The 14612-nt window shown below is 38.5% G+C and overlaps 1 protein-coding gene and 1 long non-coding RNA gene across 3 annotated transcripts in view; both read left to right on the top strand.

Annotated features, from left to right (window-relative positions):
* Tmem131 (transmembrane protein 131) overlaps positions 1–14612 on the top strand; it is a 174694-nt gene that overhangs the window by 20036 nt on the left and 140046 nt on the right. The gene's annotated exons all lie outside the window — the stretch shown is intronic.
* The window catches only part of LOC141414875 (uncharacterized), a 34289-nt gene extending 19677 nt beyond the window's left edge, over positions 1–14612 (top strand). Inside the window, exon 2 of the long non-coding RNA XR_012439829.1 lies at positions 1–14612. This exon is cut by the window's left edge and continues 15915 nt beyond it. This is a non-coding gene — a long non-coding RNA (uncharacterized lncRNA).

Raw genomic sequence — 14612 nt, 5'->3', positions numbered from 1 at the left:
AGCATCTCCCCTCTGAGGGTAGAACTCACTCTCAGAGGCCTCATTACAGGGAAAGAAGGGTGACTGCTCTGTTATCTGTAGTGTGCATGGAACACTGCAAGGGCTCAGTAATCCTGGCTCAGCTGAAGGATGAATTACTCATGGACAGGCTAGCTCCTGACCATTCCTTTGTTTACCTCACAAGTTCATGTTGGTGGCTTCAAAACTTAATGCTTACAACATTGGAATACCATATGAATTTTTAACTTTTTTAAAACTCAGATCCTCTGAACCCTTATCTAGTAGTTACATCTAACTTCTTAACTAGTTACCAAGCTAGATTGAACATTGGCAAGTTAATTCATTAACTTTTACATAGTTGGTGCCATCCCCTAAGCCAAGTCTAGAAAGATAAAGATACAGGTCTGACCCTACAAACAGTCTTCAATATAGGGGTTGTGGGACAGGACTATAGACAGACACTGAGTTATAGGTGGTTACTAGGATAGGCCAGGTGTTGGAGATAGGCTGTCTGTGTGTATCAGGACCATTGGGAAAGGTAGAAGACCTCAAGTGGAAACTCTGAGCAAATACATTCAGTGTGACTTTCTTCATTATAACAAAATATTTACCTTAGAACAAAACTTTTGGGTCCTCAAGTAAGCAAAACTCCTTTTGAACTAACATTGCTTACAATAAGTAACCTGTTTTGGGGTCTTAGGCAGTAAGACACTGAATCTTTTGTTAAAGTGTATCTGTGTTTCAAGGAGAGAGTTTTGGACTTCTTTTTCTTCTCCCTACCTCTTAACTTAAAAAAAGAAAACCAATCTAAACAATGCTGTAAGACATCCCAATAGTTTATTTTATGTGGGAGGATAGAATGGCACAATTAAAAAGAACAGCATTAAGGCTAACTTTGTGATCTTGAACAAGTTACATATCCTTGAATCTGTTTTCACTTAGACTGAATGGGAATAAAAGTATTTTATGGAGTGTTAAAAGGGTAAACTTTTGGTTTGGGGATGCTTCATTCATCTACTTTTCAATTTTACCATTGCAAGATTGCAATTAGTGAGTATATTTTTTATTATTAGAAATTTAATTTATTAAAATTCCTTATTTCCATGTAATCTTTATACCTCCAGTTTTGATTCTTCCATCCTTTTGGCCAGCTGTTCTGGAATTTAAATAAATGAAACCTCATAAACATTCCATTTAGTAGTCACACATGAATAAATTTATCAACTATATTGTTTTATGACATGCCTCTTCTGTCACTGTGCATCTTTCATGCAGTCAATATTTTTGAATGTAGTATGGGTCTAGGACTATGTTTATGAGTAAGACAGTCATTAGCTTCCCAGAATTTCTCATTATAGTGGCAGGCACGAACAGATAATTACAGTGGAGGGTTAAAGATGCATATCAAGGTGTGTGTGTCACAGGAGGGAGTTCAGTTGACTGTGTACATAAACTTATGTTTTGGTCAGCTTATATAATGGAGAAATCAATACTGGCTAGAGTATTAGGTCTGAATCCATGTAACTCGGTTTTATTGCGAGTCAAAACACTGCTCCACAAGTTCCTTCTGACTTGTATCCATCTAATAAGTGTGCCTTTTGTTGTTTTTTGAGATTGGGTCTCCTCATGTAACCCAGGCTGGCCTAGAATTCTTGATCCTCCTGCCTCCACCTCCTGAGTGCTGGATTCAGGTGTGTGCTACCACACCTGACTGAAAGTGTGCCTTTTTAAAATTTGTTTTAAGTGGTGGGCAGATATGACTGAATTCAAGCCTGTGAACACTCCTGGAAAATGTTTGGTCAGAACAAGTATATATCTTCCTGATAAGTGATCAGTCTTGTCATTGTATATGAGGACTCTAGCTGCTTATATCAGTGTAGACTAAACATACAACTGACTTGAAATATAGGGCTTACTTGTGACCTTGGACAAGTTACCTAGTCCTTATGCTCAGCTTCCTGATTTGCTTTAATGGAAATACCAGGAATACCTACCTTGTAGGGTTGGTGTGAATACTGAATGAGATCATCTGTAGGGCTGGGCATGTAGTAAGTGCTAGATAAGTGCTAGCTCTTGTTATATATTCATGTCATGTTTCAGCATGGACTACTTATATAATGCCAGGTGAGCTACATTGCAGTTATTTTCAGTTGGACCAGACCAGCTCCTTGGTTTAAAGGCATTGCATTTATTCAGCTCAGCAAACATTCATTGAGGGCCAGTGTGTGAGACACTACATTGGTCATTGACTCTTCAGAGATGAAGAAGAGATGATCCCTGTCTTCAATAAACTTATACATTTTATTTGTATTGTTCTTTTTGTCTCCCCAAAATCCTTTTAAGATCAGGACAGTCAAAGAATTAGATTTGAAAAGTAGAAGAAAGTTCAAAAACTAGAAAAACTTCCTTGTTTTAAAGTAATATATCGGGTAATTGTCCCTTCCACATCCCAGAAAAATTCTTAGTTGGAACACCTTGCTGTTTTAACTGCTGCTGGGTTAATGTAGTGATCAAGAACAGTCATCTTACCCTGGGTGGTTTACATGTTCAGTAGATGTAATGTGACAACTCTATTAATCATTCTGACATATTAGACATTCAAGATAGAAATTTGCTTTATGGCAAAGGAAATGTGTGTGTGTGTGTGTATATATATATATATATATATATATATATATATATACATGTACATATCCACATGAAATTAACAACGACAAAGAAATTCAGCTTGAATAATTCACATTTAAAGTTTTTAATTTTCAAAGCTGGGTGTGGTGACACATTTCTGTAATCCCAACACTTGGGAGGAAGATTGAAAGTTTGAGGCCAGTCTGGGTTACATAGTGAGACCTGTTTCAAAAACAAAGGTCTGGATATCTTAGTTCAAACCTGTAATCTTAGTAACTCAGGAAGTGGAGATAAGAGGGATTATGGTTTGAGACCACTTTAGGCAAAAAGCAAGATCCCATCTCAACAAAAAAGCTGAGTGTGGTGGGGCATGCCTGTCATCCCAGGTAACCGGAAGATGTAAGGAGGAGGATTTCGGTCCTGGCCGACCCAGGCAAAAAACTCGAGTACTTGAAAAAATAACTAAAGCCAAAAGGGTTGGGGTTATGGCTCAAGTGGTAGAACACTTGCTAGGGGCCAAGTTCAAACCCCAGTACCGACCCCCAAAACACAAATGTTTTTCATTTTCCTTTTACAGTGCAGAGGCAGAGTTTGAGAAAGGGTCTTGCATGTAGCCCAGGCTGGCCTGGAACTTCTGGTCCTCCTGCTTTTACCTCCAAAGTGTTGGGATTACAGGAGTGTATCACTATACCTGGCATTAATTTTCCTTTTACTTAATTTTTCATATTTTGCTTATTCTCTCTTTTATTAAATTGTCCTTGCAGGTTTTTGTTTTGTTTTGATTTTTGGTTTTGTTTTCTAATGGTGCTGGGGATCAAATTCGAAGTCTTCCTCATGCTAGGTAAGAGCTTTTCCACTGAGCTATACATCTGTACCTACCCTTCTTGCATTGCTGTTCTTTCTCTGTTAAGAATTTAGATCTAGTTGAAAGAGCCATGCTAAGATACTTGACTAGTGCCATTTATTTCTATCTCTGTGCAAATTCACAATTGTATTTATATCATTTCACTACAGGCAAGCAAAAGAAAGAAAGAAGTTAACTTGTCTAGGGGTAGGCTAGTTTGCACAATCTAAAGTCACTAGAGAATTTCTCCTGATTTTTTTTTCTTTCTTTGTGGTACTGGGACTTGAATTCAGGGCCTACACCTTGAGCCACTCCACCAGCCCTTTTTTGTGATTAAAAAAAATTTTTTTTGAGATAAGGTCTTGCAAACTCTTTGCGTGGGCTGGCTTCAAACCACAGTCCTCTTGATCTCTGCCTCCTGTGTAGTGAGGATTACAGATGTGAGCCACTGGTGCCCGGCTTCTTTTGATTTTAATATGTAGGAATTTTCAAACAATCTGTGGTGTTTGTGAGACAGACATACAGCATACCAAATAAAGACATGCAGCATACCAAATAAAGAGATGAGTAGTGAAGGACAGAGAAAGGAGACTTACCAATGCAGCATGGGCACACCACAGGAAGATGTACAGAGACCATTCTCAGTATCGGTCAGGCAGGGCCCTTGTTAGGTACTTGTTAACAGTAAGACAGTTATTGTTGAGCTGGTGGAGTGGTTCAAGTGGTAGAGGCCCTGAGTTCAAGCCTCAGTACCACTAAAAGAGAAAGAAAATCATTGCCTTGCAGGGGATAGCTGTGACTGTTGTCACAGGATATTTATCCATCAGTCCTGTCCTTCTTGGATTCCAAGGTGACTGCAAAGTGACTACAGAAAAGAATGACTCAGAGCAAAGGACACAGATAAAAAATGGAGGTTGGGATGCCAAACTTTTATCCTGCTTTTAGTTACCCTTTGGTAGGAGGGTCAAGTGAGGAGTTGGTGTTTTTCAGCCAAAGCAGGTTCTAATTGCCTGTTAAATGAGGCTTGATTCCCAGTGCTTCCCCCCCCCAAAAAAAATAAAAACAACAACAAAAATGCAGGAACACTAAGAATATTACGTAAAGTTACCTTCAGGGTATCTGTATTAGATGTATATGAAACATAAATGCTTTTGTGTTTAAACTTAGGTCCTACCTACAAATATTCCAGAATTCAAAAGCATCTGAAAAAACAAGTGTTTTAGATAAGGCCTATTCAACCTGTACTTGATAATTTATCCCTAATTTAGAAATTTATACCTTCCTTCCCAAGGTTTGTTGGGATTAAATTAAAGATAGTGCATGCACAATGCTTAGTATGTAGAAGGCATATAGTTGATTTTGCAGATTTTACTTGTTATTTTTATTTTAATATGGTCTTCTGTCTTGACATGAAAGTGGTATTTAAGGAAAAAGAATCCTCAGTAGGAATGACTTAGTCAAGGACATGTATCTCTAGTATTTAACAAGCTTAATAGGATAAAAACAGATGCATTCTTCGCTGCATATAATTTCTGTTTTCCTCAATAACATTTATCTTGAATATTTTTAAGGAAATTATGGAAAATATTGACTTTTTCCCTAACAGTACTTCTGTGTGATTTATTTGCAGTAGGACTGAATTTAGTTTAAATGAGAGGTTTGTGACTTACATATCAACTTCAGTAATAAGAAGTAACTTATAGAAATTGCAAGGAAGTAGAGGTCAGAGATCATCTGTGAGTAAATCTAGTATAAAAATAGAATGCCATAACAATTCTAATTTCCTGCATTTCAGCAGCAGTAGTTTTGAATTTGTACATGATAATCTCCTTTATTTTATTTTGTCTGGAGACATAATAGCTCTCCTGATTGAAAAAGGAAAAGAGACCTTTGAATGTAGGTGTATGTAGTAATGGGTGTTTAAAGGTTGCTACCATCCTATTGGGAGAACATTCAGGAATGTGAACAGTTGGTTTGCCAGTTTTCTTGGAAATATGTTGGTATATTAGAACACTACTGTTCATATGCCATTTCATGGAAGCTGGTTGGTTAGAGAACTGGATTTGGGAAATCATTCATATTTGAGAAAATAGTTTATTATTTCAAAGGTTAATTTATCCTATATCCAAATATTTTGAACTTTTAACAGAAATCTACCACTATATATTTGCATTGAGGAAAAACTTTTAAGAATGTATAATATAATACAGATATTATTTTGTATGTAAGTATTTATTTACTTACTTTTTTTTGGAAATAGTCTCACTATATAGCACAGGCTGGTCTTGAGCCTCTGGAGTGCTGGATTACAACTGTGAGCCCTCATTTACAGTTCTGTCTGATCTTTTGAAATGAAAACCATATTCTAGCAATCTCAATTTTTATTTACTTTTTATTTTTTTGGTGTTGGAGATTGAATTCAGGGTTTCATGCATGCCATACACATGCTTTGCCACTGAGCTATACCCATAGCCCCACTATAAAATAAGAAAGAAAAGCCATTGAAATGCAGCATAAGTTCTTTCTTTCACTTTAGCACATAAGAGTTTACTGAAGGACAAAAATGAGGTAACAGCTACATATGCCCTGTGAGAGCCTGTGGTAATAAGGACCATAAACATCCCTATTAGGTAACTGAACATTATAGATCTTGTGCTTGCTTCCCTGTGCACCCAACCCCCATTTCATGATTTAGCCAGCTTTATTGAAGTATAATTCACATACAGTAAAATTCACAAATTTTAAGTGTGTACTTTATTCAGTTTCACAAGCATTCAGGTGTGAAAACACTATCTTAAGACATTTCCATCATCTCAGAAAGTTCTTTTGTTCCTCATTACCATCAGTGCCTCCTTTAGCACTGGTCCAGGCACTGTACTTGTCTTTTCTACACTTTCAAATAAATGGAATCATATTCTATGCAGGCTTTTGTGTTTACTTGGTTCACTTTGCATAATTGCTTTTGAAATTCATCCATGTTGCATGTATGAGTTTACTTCTTAGAGATCCATTATATAGTACACAGGAATTTGTTTATTCACCTCTTTATGGACTTTGGGGTTGTTTCCAGTTTGGGACCATTATGATTAAAACTTTCATGAATGTTCAGAAAAAAAGGTTTTTTTTTTTTTAAATAAATATTTTCCTTTTTCCTAAGTAATTACCTGGGAGTGGACTCATGGGTTGTGTGGTAAAATTATGTTTGACTTTAAAAGAAATTTGTCAAACCATCACCAGCAATACTTTTTTGCAGGACATCTTTGTCCACACTTGTTGTCAGTCATTTTAGTGAGTGTGTGTAGTGATAGTTCATTATGGTTTTAATTTGCATTTATGTAATGGCTAGGGTGTCTGTTCATATGCTTCTTGACTGTTTATAATAGTCTTTTTGTTTTAAGTCAAATCTTTTCCCCAATTTTTATTGTGTTGTTTATCTTACTAACTTTTGTGAGTTCTTTGTATCTCAGGGAGATGAATCTTTTATTAGCTATATATTGTTAATGTTTTTTGTTTTTTATTGGGGTTTGGACTCAGGGCTTCCTGCTTGCTAGGCAGCCACTCTACTGCCTGAGCCACACTTCCAACCCATTTTGCTCTGGTTATTTTGGAGATGGTCTTGCTTTTTGCCTGGACTGGCCTAGACTACGATCATCCATTTTAGGGTTCCCGCTATAACAGAATAAAAGGTGTGTGCAACCATGCCTAGTTTTTTTTCCCCCTGTTGAGATGGGGACTCATAAACTTTTTTTTGTCCTGATTGGCCTGGAACCGTGATCCTCCCGATCTCAGCCTCCCGTGTACTTTTGGATGACAGGTGTGCACCTTTGTGCACAGCTATTGGTAAGATGAGGTATCAAGAACTCCCTGCCCAGGCTGGCCTCAAATTCCAATGCTTCTAATCTCAGTCTCCCAAGTAGCTAGGGTTAACAGGTGTGAGCTACCAGCACCTGTCTCTTGCTAACCCAGTGTATGGTTAGCCTTTTCATTTTTTTAAACAATTTTTTTGTTTTATTTATTGAATTCATGAATTAATTTTGTGTTAGCCAACAGTGGGATTACAAGCATGTACCCCCATGCCTGGAGTTAAAACAGTGTTTTGAGGGTAAATGTTTTTTAAGTTTTAATGAAATCCAATTTTTAAACTTTTTCGTTTATGGTTCTGTGCTTTTTTTGTGTCCTGTAAGAATTTTTGCTACCACAAGGTCATAAAGATTTTCTCTTATATGTGTCTCTTATATTATAGTTTGGGCTATTATATTTAGGTCTACAATCCAGTGTGGACTAATTTTTGTGTATGATAGGAGGTAAGAGTCAGCATTCATTTTTTATAGCCAGGCATGGTGGCTCATCTACTTGGGAGGTGGATATAGAAAGATTGGGAGTTTGAGGCTTGCTCAGGCACAGTAAGCAGGACCCTGTCTTAAAAAATACAAATAAAAGAGCTTGGGATGTGGCCCAAGTGGTAGAGCTTTGTCTGTCCTGGAGGCCCTGAATCTACATTTTACCAAGGACCAGGGTGAGTTGATGGAAGGATCCAAGGATTCTACTTTGAGAACTGCTGTTTTATTAGCTTCAGAGTTACTTATTGTACTAGTTCACCATGAGTATGCACACACAAGTAAATTTTTGCTTTTTTTTGAGACAAGGTCTTTTTATGTTTTTCTTAATATAGGATAGTTATACAGGGGGTTTGTTGTGACATTTCCATTTATACAGATATTGTATCCTGGCTTTGATCCATTCCCTCTCCATTATTACCACTCTTCCCCCACTCCCCACGCTCCCCCACTTTGTTTTTTTTTGTGGTACCGGGGCTTGAACTCAGGGCCTACTTTGAGCCACTCTTCCAGCCCTTTTTTTTGATGGGTTTTTTTTTAGATAGGGTCTCTTGAACTGTTTGCCTGGGCTGCCTTTGAACTGCGATCCTCCTGATCTCTGCCTCCTGGGTAGCTAGGATTACAGGCACGAGCCACTGGCACTTGGTTCCCATTCCCCTTCTTAAAATGACTTCAACAAGTTTCAATGTTCCACATTCATAAATATGTAGGAAGTACCTCAGCCACATTCACCCTCCTTTACCTTCTTCATTTACTTTCTCCCTCCCACTATTACTCTCTCCTTAGCATGACCTGTTTTACATTCCTGTCCTTCATTGTTTTGGTGTCTATTCACTGTTAAGTGGGATTCTGCCTTGGATTTTACCTGTAATTGAGACAGGGTTCTTACCAGTAAGAAGAGCAGTGCTCCTAAATTGGTTCCTGCACCTCAGTGGGTTCCTTTGTGCATCCGAGGCCCTTGCCCCAACTCGCTGGGAGGATGAATCTCCCCTCCGGACCAAGCTGTCCATTTGCACCTGGTACACCCCAGTGACAAGGGAGGTGATAACTCACCATCTCCCATAATCCTGGATGAGCCTTCAAGTAATGTTGCAGAAAATTATGAGCTGAGATAGGAGTCTCTGAGGCAGATTAGCAGGAAGCAACATTTCTTGTGCTGGCACAGACCCAGCGCATTTGTGGGGAACAAAGGGACTCACCTTATATAGCCTTGCAAGCAGGTTACAGAAGCAAAAAGCAAAGTTCAACCCATATGTGGCTGCATGTGATTTTATTGACTATTTCATTTCCCCAGTGCTATGTGACCTTCATGTTTCAATTCTTTAAGTTTTGTCTCTCTGCTTTGCCATCCCCACCGTCTGTCTCGATGCCAGAACACAGCCTCTGTTTCTTTCCTGGCCTCCCCTTTCTTGCCACATTTTTCCCTCCTTTGATGCTCGGACCCACCCAGGGTAAAAGAGCATCACCTTGATCTAGGGGTTTGTATTTCCATAGCATCATTACATGTGCGGCTGTTTTTCTTTCTATAATGGCCTCCCTAATGGTCCTGATAGACTGTAGCACCAGGGAGCCAGACAGGGCAATATTAACTATGCTCCTAGGATTAGGCTTATTTCCCCTGTCAGAGTTTTGAATCCACCTAAGGCAGAAAACCATCCTCAAACAGGTCATTGGGATCCCATCCTCTCCAAGTCTGAACAGGGACATGGGCAAGCATTCTCTTCTTGTCTGTGATCTCTATGACCCTTCCTTCACCATCATTCTGTAAGCAGCAGTTGCTCAGGTTAAATTTTCCACAAATTCCTCCCTCAGAGGCCAACAAATAGTCTAAACCCAAGCGGTTCTGATAGATGGCATTGAATCCTAGTGCTTTGTTTTGCCAGGAAATTGAGAGCTCTTGTAGTTTTATTAGTTATAATTTTAACAACAGCCTGCAGCCTGATGATGTGGTTAAGTTTATATGTAGGGGTGCGATAGCCCCAGGACCTGTCTTCTGCCCAGGTGGCAGGACCATAGTATTGGATAATTCACTCAGGAGGCCATTTGTTATCTTTTTAATTGTCAATTTGTAAGGCACCTGTTTTTGGCATCTTAATCTTTTTTATATATGGGGACTCCCAGTTTTTCATCTTGTCTGAGGGGAAGCAAGAATAAAGATAGTCTGATTGAGTCTAGCACACAAAATCCAAACCAGCTGTTAGGTAGCACCATATAAGCTTGCTTCCCACAGATCCAATACAGTCCCCTGGGCGCCTGTCAATCTGCGTTTTTGGTAAGATTGTTCCAAGTTCTCTGGAGATTAGAAAAGTCATGAAGCTGGGCTATAGAACTCAGCCAGTGAGAGGAACAAGTTTTTAGCTTTGGCAGAGATGGAAAGTTCATTCCTCATTTCCTTATAAAAGAAGTGAAAAACTTGGTAGGAGGAACTCTCATTGGTAGCAGTTACTAATTTGAGGTGCATCAGACTTCCAGGGTCAAGGCCTTTTTCATCTATCCTTATGCCAATTGTATGTCCCTGTGTCCAATCTGATGGCTTAAGTACAGTGAAATTTACAGGGTTACAGGTGCCGTGGCTGCAGTCAGGGGCAGCTTTCCCTTTGTGAAGGAGGCTGTGTGCTTAGCACTCTGCCATGTGGCCCATGAAACACAACTTCAGTAAGGACAATAAGAATCCACATCATCACATGGCCTATAGTTGTCTCCCTGTACATATACTTTTCATTGGATGTATAGGCTCTTTCCTAATCTAGGCCCCCATAGCCATAGTCTGTACCTCCACATCCACCATTGTCTATGACTGTACATGCATCAGTGAGCATTGACACTGGTTTATCTGGACTAAACATCTGGGTGTGGCTGATAAGGTTCCCAGGATTGCGGCTGCTCCTGATCTCTAACCATTGCTCCCAGGGGCGATAAGTGGGCTTGGACCAGATATGCTGATTACCATGGGAACACACTGAATAAATGGTATTGTTGTGAGTGCATGACTTGATGACAATGCCTGCACAAGAATAGTAAGTATGGAATAGCAAAGTCCTAGTGACAACATTTCCTGCCCGAGTAGTATGCATACATAGGTCACAGAAGGAGGGCTCTGAGGCCATAAATGGAAACCACATCAATAACAATAAACTAATTTTGCATCCTTCCCAAAAGGGATAGAGGAGAACAAATAAAAACTTTTCACCGTGAGTCCAATCAATGGGAGTGGTTTCTGTCAGACCTAAGACAAAGATTATGGTGAGAATTAACAGCAACAGATAGAAACAAGGGGTGACAATGCATCACAGTGACATACCTGGTGTAAAAACAGTCTGGTTGTCCCATTGGAGAGTCAATTCCTCAAGCTTTTGCCTCATGTAGACTAGTCAGCTTCCAAGGTGTGACTAGAGCAGAGCTGTTGTCCCACTGTTCTTGGTCCCCTGTTGTTTCCTGGGAAGTGGAATTCTTCTGGGGGAGGGTACTCACGTTCTGGAGGGTGATCCTACATGGTGAAGCTGGATCAGGGATGCATTTCCATTTGAGAGAAGCTGGTTTTACTTGGTTGTGATGGATACGAGGAGCAATCTCTGCTACTTTAACTGCAGTGGGAGTAGACAAAATGACAACAAAGGGGCATCTCCAATGGGGTTTTAATGAGTGGACATATATATATTTTTAATGTAGACTGAGTAGAATTACCATGGTAATATCAGTATATATGTCCAAGAAAACATGTTTTAAAAAAGTTAAAACCACCATCTTTAAGTATAAAGGACATGTTTAGAGCCAGTAAAAATAGTTATTTTGTCTCTATTAAGTAGAAGACCCTGTCTAAAAATATGAATTTGTGTCTACAAGGGCTTTAATGTCAGATAGCCACACGTATATAAAAACCATTTCTTTACTCCTCTTGGCCTTGGTTATTTTTGAGAGGTCTGACACCAGTGATTCCATTGGAACTTTGATGACATTCCCCGCTTTGTCTCTAAACTGCTTGTCTCTGAGCAGTCTCTTTTGAAGATTTGTCTTTCATCCAAGTACTAACCAGGCCTGACCCTGCTTGGCTTCCAAGATCAGACGAGATGGGGCACATTCAGGGTGGTAGGGCTGTAGACTGAAGATCTTTCTTGATTGGTCATTCTTTTCTGGATTTTGTTTGTTCGTTTGGTTTTGGTCCCACGTTGGGGGGGAAATAATGAACAGATTAGGTGGGAGTCAGTGCCAACTAGATCCTTTTGGTAAATTTAAGCAACAAAGAGGCTTAGAAGGAGTGGCTCTTAGGCAGTGGGCTTCTAGATAAGGGCAATACAAAACAAAATCTAACAAAAGCAGATGTTTAAAAAGCTAACTTGGTTGATAACATAAGTAGTTATTAGAGTCATTTTTTATGGACTTGATTGTAAGTGCCCCAGAAGGATCAGAACTGTAATGACATAAACTTAAGAGTCATGTTTAAAATTTTGATTGACAATTTAGCAACTAACAGAACAGTGTATGAGTACCACTAACTGTTACCATGTTTATCTAAATTTTGTATTTTAGAAGGCTTGATATACTTGAAAAAAACATAAATATAGGAACCAGTAACAGCATCACAACTTTATAGAGGTTATATATACTTATTAGTTTAGTTGTTCTTGAAGTGAAATCTTAGATTTTTTTTATCAGTTGGGGGAGGAGAACAGATCAGTGACCCCAAATAGCCCAGTCACAGACACATATAGGATACCAACTGTATTAGACTCACCCAAGACAACAGTTGTTTAACCATGAGGTCATTTGGAAAGTTTTATATAAACTGTTAGAAAAAAAGAGGTATGGAAGAGGCAGAGAGATGGCTCAAACACCAGTTTAGGGCTTATTGTTTAAGCAGGAGCCCTGTGGAGGGGGTCCCAGCAAGAGAGCTAGAGCCCATTGCCATACACAGGCTTGGGGGAGACATAGGGGGCTAGTGGAAAAGTACCACTAAGGGATATTGTTGCTGGGCAACCAAGAAAGATAAGTTGTAGTTAGGTCACTGTCTGCCCAACTGTCCTTGGCATCCATTTAGGGAGATAAAGGTAAGCCATCTGCAAGGGGGAGGGAGTCTAGTCCTAATGGCTATCCTTATTGTTAACCCCAACATAAACCAACTCTTACGTGAACATGACTCAGTTACCTTAGTAGTTAAAACCCCAACAAAAATCACCAGAGACCACAGGTAAATATTTATGGGGACTAAGTGTGGAGTTAGGAAATATAGTGGCCAAAAATCATGGCTCAGATGTTGATAAGGGATCACATCCCAGATTGTTGACATTTACATATGGCTTATGACATACAGCAGGGTCCCATCAACCTGTAGTCAGTGGAGCCCTCCTACCCTAAAAATAATAGGCCCAATCTGACTATCCCAGGGCAAAACTTTCCTCCATCCAACATGTGGAAGGATTATGACTAACACCTCCACTCTGTTGAGTCCAATAAAAATTGGAGGTCTCGATTTCCAGTGTAGTGCTCCTTTTTGAGTTATTTATTTATTTATTTATTTTTAATCCTATCTGGAGGGTGTACAGCTTTGTTTTACATAAGTAAATCTGTCTCAGTCTTTATATCAGTGCAGCAGCACTCCCTGTGCTCAGCTACCTCTTGTTTTTTTGTGTGTGTTTTAATAAACTCTTGTTGTCTTGACAAATTTGTGGAGTAAGCTGTAGCACCAAAAATTTTTGATTGTTATCTTGACAAAACAAAAACCATTTTTTGAGGCAATTTTTTTTGTAAATGCTATTAAAAACAATACAGTATTTTAAAGATAGCCTTGTTGTTATGAGTGTAGAGAATTAAGTTTTAGTTTAACATCAGTACATTAAATTTTGACCTTATAAACTCTTTAATGTAACTCTTAGATTTTATTTAACTTAATCACTTACATAAGCATTTATATCTTTGTGACAACTTAATATGTACCCTCTGGGGGAGCTTGTCATTATGCTTTTTTTATCTAAAAGTATTATTTTTTTTATCTTTTATTTTTTAAAAACCATATCCTTAATACCTTTTATATATTTTTGTTATTTGTTGAAAATAACTCATAAAACCTTTTAACTTAGAGCCTTACATTTGCATGAAGAAACAAGAAAGAAAGCAACCTTGAAATTATTTTTATATAAAAGTAATTTATAGAAAGCTCATTTGTTAATTGACCCTGTATTATAAGAGAGAATTAAATTCCAGATTGTAATTATGGCAGAATGAAACATGTGAAGGTCATTTTTTTATCTAGATTCCAAGATCGTTTGGTTGCAGACTGTGGCCCTCCTTTTCCTTTTCTTTTTCTTTTTCTTTTTCTTTTTTTTCTCCTCTGGTGTGAGCTGGAGTGTTAACCCCTGAATGCCTGCATCTTAGTGAGAACTGATTGAAATAAGACTAATAACCTGTTTTCTTAAAAGTAGCAGTAGAACAGAGTAATAATTTTTACATTGACTCTATAATAAGAACTGTTCTCAATATGTTTGCACATACACACACTGTGAGCATGCCATTAGATGGATGCATTAGATGGATGGACCAGCCATTAGCAAGGGAAACATAAGCATCTCATGACTGTCCAATAACAGACCAAGCTTACTGCACCAACCTTTTGGAACAGGTTTTTTTTTTACTAGCAACAGTCAAAATTGCTCTTTTTCTTACCCTTTTAGGTAGGTTCTCCTTATTTATGCTTCCTCGAAGTAAAGGTGCCAGCCAGCAGGTTCAGTATTTTTGGCATATTTTAATAATCCTAAATTGTTTTCTGTTTACTTTTTACTTTTAAGACATAAAAACTCAACTGAAAGAGT

This window comes from Castor canadensis, chromosome 12 (genome assembly GCF_047511655.1).
Source record: "Castor canadensis chromosome 12, mCasCan1.hap1v2, whole genome shotgun sequence".
NCBI lineage: Eukaryota > Metazoa > Chordata > Mammalia > Rodentia > Castoridae > Castor > Castor canadensis.
This window is presented reverse-complemented; position numbering and strand designations above follow the sequence as displayed.